Genomic DNA, 5,958 nt, shown 5'->3' on the forward strand with positions numbered 1-5,958 from the left:
TTACGTGGAAGTAACGGTGAATGACAGATGGTTCAAAGTTTATATAATACTTTCACATAAGAAACCATTGTAAGGTAGAGAGAGGTTATACACTCTAAAGCTTGACTGGACAAAATTATTTAAAAAGATAAACCTATTTTTAGAAAAAATAGGCAAAATAAAAGGGTACCAGGCTCGAATATATGTATATCCAAATATATCGTAAAAATTTATAAAAGCCAGGAAAGTGGCATTTTGTTTACTCGAAGCACTAGAAAACGAGATTGCGGTTTAAGTGCGTGAGGGTAATTGGTTAAAGTGGATTAGTCACACTATAAAGTTACACTAAATCCGGGATTGGAAATCGGTAAACATCCTTTATCTACAATAGAAGGGTTATTTAGTTCTATGTCCGGCGAAGAGAAATTTACAAAAATCAAACGTTTTTATCCAAATCGTATTTGCAGATGAAGCTACATCCTAACGATAGACATTTATTAATATTAAATACGCACAAAGGGTTATATCAATCGGCGATATTTGGAATAGCCAGCTAAATAGCAACTATTCATGAAACAATTACTAGCAGATATTCCTGAAGTAAAAGGTTTTTTACATGATATCAAGATAACAGGTCCAATGCTCAGTAGATCCCAGACCAGTAGGTGCGGGAGCGGTATTAAGTCATAAATTTCAGGATGGATCTGAACGGCCAATTCAATTTGCTTACCGATTGCGGTAAATCGGGTAAAAGTGGTCATAACTAGAAAGAACGTAAAACTACCATGACCAATTCATCATATGACACGGTCCCAAGAAACCAACTTGACAAACTAAGGCCATACAGTATTATTTAATCTGATGGAAAATACAAACGCAAAACTATATAGGCATATAAAGAATATTTATATACATATTATAGACATTTTGGAGCAAAGATTTTTTGCAAATTTAACTATAACCTGAAAGTAATGAAAGAAAATTTCGATATTTTTAAGAATTTGTTGATGACGCATATTTATTAACAAGAATACAAGCATTTAAAATACATATTTAATAATTTTATTTATATCTTCAACAAAACAATCATGGTATAATTTTATATAAACAATTGCGTTGTAGCGTTCCATCTCAGTACCTATAACATACATAACTTCATGGATTAGGTGGACCAGATAAGTTGTTAGGAAATTTTTCATTTTCTCTTTGTTTAGCAGTTCGTATATAGGAAGACAAAAATTCTATTGGTTCCAGAGGAAGTTCTCGAGCCAGTGCAATTAAAGCATCGCCAAAAATAGGTTCAATGTATTCGGTTAAATATTGGCGTATCGGCAAACTACGCGGATCAATAGGAATCTCTTTTTCCGGTGGCACTTTACACGGATTTTTGGGTTTCATACTTTTAACTTTTTCTTTAAAATCTTTGGGAGACATTGCTTGAGAAAATAATTTCTCCTTTGTGACCATAATACCAGTTGCTTCACATGGCTTGTCTTTAGTATTGACCGCGCCTGTCTTTTTCTTACATTTTTTTGAACTTTTAGAAGACAATATACTTTTAGAAGAGATTATTTCAGTTGTGATATATTTTGAAGCTTCGTTGTATTTTTCGCAAGACTCGCATGGTTTGTTTGATGTTGCAAGCTCAGGTTTATTTTTATTGGAAGTAGAAGGCTTGTTATCATCCTCTTTCACCACTGTAAGCTTTTCCGACTCCATAGTAATTTTATATTCGAAAAAACAAATTTAACACAATTTAGAATGAAATATTGAAAGTGATTCGATGGTAAATAATTTATAATAAAATTTTTCTTTTCTTTTTAACATTTTTAATTTTTTCAATTTATACTAAATTCATCGATTACTAAGGTTTATTTTAATATTAAATTTAGAATAGTTCATTGTTTTAAGCCATGTTTACATGCAAAAACACAATAACTATAAAGTAAAACCGTTATATAAATATGTAAAAGCGTGACGTTTGCAAACTAACTTCAGCAAAGTTCCTTCACTAAAGTTCGTAATGTAAACATATTAGTACTATTACTTACTAGTTATAGTAGTAGCTAGTGATTAATATTACAGATATTCTTTTGAAAGAATGTCGCAAAAAAATAACATAAAATAAACACTACCTTCGATGGCAACTCTGGAAAAAATGGAAATTTTTGTTTTGATACCTGATAGATTTATATATGTAAATACACAAATTTGCATATTTACAAATGACGCACATATAAAGTTAATATTTTGAAAATAAATAATTTTCTAATATTAAAATAATAAGTAGAAAAATAACAACTACGAAATAATTAACAAAAACATATGTTCACAGTTAACTGGACATTTAGTACGTACTTCCAAAAATCATTCACAAGAGAACAATTTTTAATCTTATAGTACGTTTACACTGTCTCATTTAGGCAGTTTTGCTTATTATAGCGACTAATGAGGATGATTTACTGTATAGACCGTGTGCGAGTTAGAGTTGAGGAAAATAGGTAATATTGTCGGTATGGCAGCAAATGTTGGTATTTACCAGAATTTCGGGTGGATAAAATAGATAAAAATTATGTATTACCGTTGTGAAAATTTTAAAAGATGTTTATAAAATAAATAAATTTGAAAACTTTTAACCATAATAAGTGCAATAAATAAATAAATAAATATAAACATAAGTGCAGTGCAAAAAATCTGTAGGAAATTTCAATTTACTTTATCTCAATTTACTTGACTTGCACACAGCCATAAAGTGCTTCCGTATATATGAGCTCATTATTAATAAATTAGCTCATTTAAGCCAAAACTGTCGAATGCCACCCTTAAAAATAAATTTTCCACAAAGAAAATTACAAAGATTTAAAATATGTGTCATATGTTTTATAAAGTAAATATGTAAACAAATAACAGCTGAGTTGTGAACAAAGGGAGAAAGTAAGTATTTAATAAAATCTTTGTTTTTATTAATTGAATTTGTGCTGGATATATGAAATGTAAATCAATGATTTAATATACCTATTATATATTTAATTTTTTTAATGTGATATATTATTAAGTGAAGTTTATGAAAGTTCTATCAGCTGCATAAATGAGCTTATTATAATGTGAACGTTCACTCATTAATATAAATCAACAAGTGCCTTAATAAGACAGTGTGAATGTGCTATTAGGGGCGTGTTATGGTTGTAGTCACAAGCACGCAATTGTTGTTGCTTTAAATTGAAAATAAAAATTTGACACTGACAGCTCATTCATTTTGCATTGAAAACAATAAAAATTGGTGAATATGACAGCAATCATAACGCCCCATAGCAGCGTGATTACGCTTTGAGGAGCTTATTAGTTAAGCGGTTTCAAAGAAATTGGAGTAAATAATGCAGCAGTGTTATTGTTTCATATATTCCTTTATAAAATAAGCGGTTGTTTTTTTTGCTAAATGCTTATAAAAGAATAGGCCTGTTGTATCTTAAAACATTGGGTTCAACTTACACAGTTGTTCACTACACTTTCAGTGTATAGTTTCTATTAATGTTATTAATATTAAATATTTAAATTTGATATCTTAAAAAGTGACCTATATGGGCGCCTAGCTTAGTGGGAAAAGTAACTCAGAATAGTTGACTACTAAAATTCGTTATTAAATCGATATGTCCTGAAAATCGGAATCATGTTAAAAACTTCACATAAAACTTTTTATTGAAACTCACCTTGAAACACCTTCAATGAGTTTTGAAAAAAATCAAAAACACTTGAAGAAGCTTTAATTAAATTTTCGGTTTTGGAGCAATATACTGAATCAACTATTTACTAGTGCCAAGGAAAACGGAGAGATAAAATTTTCTTAATTTGGGCAAATAAAACTATAAGAAATTCCTTAAGTGCGTGTAAACAGCACAAGGAAGCGTTCACACATAAAAGGAATAAAATGAAATGGAATCACCTTGTCGTGATTGTTGTGCAGCACGATTTTATGTTTACTTTAATTAGCCCCAGTTTTGCTTTTTGTTGCTCTATTAAGCAAACGAAATTTATGAAATCTTGAAATGGCAGGAGCGGAACAGCAGTAGCAGCACAAACCAAACTGTACCATAACAGGACTAATTAGATTATGAAGAAGGCAGACAGCAAAATGACTATTCATTTAATTTATGCACACGCTACTTAAGTGCTTTGTGTATTTATGTACATGTGAAGAGCGCAATATTCAAGCTTGCATCTTAGGAAAGAATTTAGTCATCCCAAGGAAAATTATCCAGTATACCATCTCCGTCAGTATCTGCAATTCCATTTGGCATCAAATATGCTTACCTCCGTGCCTAGGTTTTGGATAGACTAACATTACGACAAATTACCAGTGCCACTTAAGCAATGGCACACTTTTCTATGAATCTTTTCTCATCGCTTCCTTCCTTCACTTCATTTTCTTGCAAATTAAAGATACTGGGATTTATTTTTCACATTTTCCTAATTTTGTGGCAACCTTGTGACACTCCTTACTGCACAGGGCGTCAAGTAAGTTGTGGCACTATTGGTGAAATGGTGTGCTTATATATCTGTACTGGGATGTTCATGTGTGAATTTTCTAGACAAATTGTCTCACTGGAATTCAAGCGTTTAATTTACCTTAATTACAAGGGCGTTCGCAGGTGTCACCATTGTCATATTAGCGGCGCCACTCAAGGCTGCAAACTGTATTAAATGCAATTTAAGTGTTGATTAAAGCAATTCCTTTTTATATCCTTAAATTAAAATGTGCTCAATGTGTTCCTTCATATTTTTCACACAAAAACATTTAATGAATTTTATTTTACAGTAAATTTAACAGCCCGCAAAATTGAAAATATCATAAACAGAAAATGAATGACTCTCGCTTGGAATGGTAGTTCGCAGTAACAATGTAGGGAAATAAGAGTATTAAAAAAAGATTGTAAATATTTAATGTTTATAAATATATATATGTTGAAAAACAGACAGTTTTATTTTCTGACAGAGTTTGAAAATATAGAATTATCAAATTATGAAAATGTTTAAATAATGTAAAAATATTCATATATGTGAAGGTTTAAGCATCAATCAATTTAATTTCAGTTTACTTTGAAATTTCAACACTAATTTATTGAAATTTGCTTCCTTTCCGCAAAGGATGATCTGTATTTTCTTAACTAAAGCTTTCGATCACATAGTTTTGTCGGCTGATTCTTTGTTAATACCATGTTCACACTGCAGTTAAATCAACGTATATTAATTAAATTTTAAATTTGGTCGTTTCCATTGGCGTAAGTTGATATATGTATGTGAAAAAGCTTTTATATTTCAGAAAGTTCTGCGAAAGTTCTACGAGAACTTTTGTTTGTTTACATTTCAATTTTTAGCAGATAATAGATAGTTTCATATTGTTAGCAGAAATTAATTAATTGTACATGGAAAAAGCAAAAAATGCAAACAATTTTATATATAAGGGTATTCACTCTCTCTTGCAAACTCATTGCAAGGTGCACGAAATGCACAGATTGTACGAGAATGCAAATAACAACAACAAAATACACGCACAAAATTTCGTGCAATTGCGTGCAATCTTCCAATACTAAAACCTATGTATATTTGCTTGCAACAAAACAGAAATGGCAGAAATCAGCTGTTTTGACATTTGTTGCTTCTCATTTTTAAATTTGAATTGACGGTTAGTAAAATTTCGAGATATATTAATCTATGGCTATGCTATATACATGCGTTTCGTTCAATAATTTAAAACGATGTGGCCATTAATTAAGTTTTCACAAATATAATATTATATACATACACATTTGTGAATTAATTTATCTACTTATCAATTTCAGCGAAACTTACAAAAATTTGTCCACATTTTGAACTATTGAATGAAGTGTTTGGACGCATGTCTAATTTTCAGCCACTTGTGATATGTACAGACACATTGCCACAGCCACCAGCTAGTTCTGCACTAGGCGACGAAATTTATTT

This window comes from Teleopsis dalmanni, chromosome X (genome assembly GCF_002237135.1).
Source record: "Teleopsis dalmanni isolate 2A chromosome X, ASM223713v2, whole genome shotgun sequence".
NCBI lineage: Eukaryota > Metazoa > Arthropoda > Insecta > Diptera > Diopsidae > Teleopsis > Teleopsis dalmanni.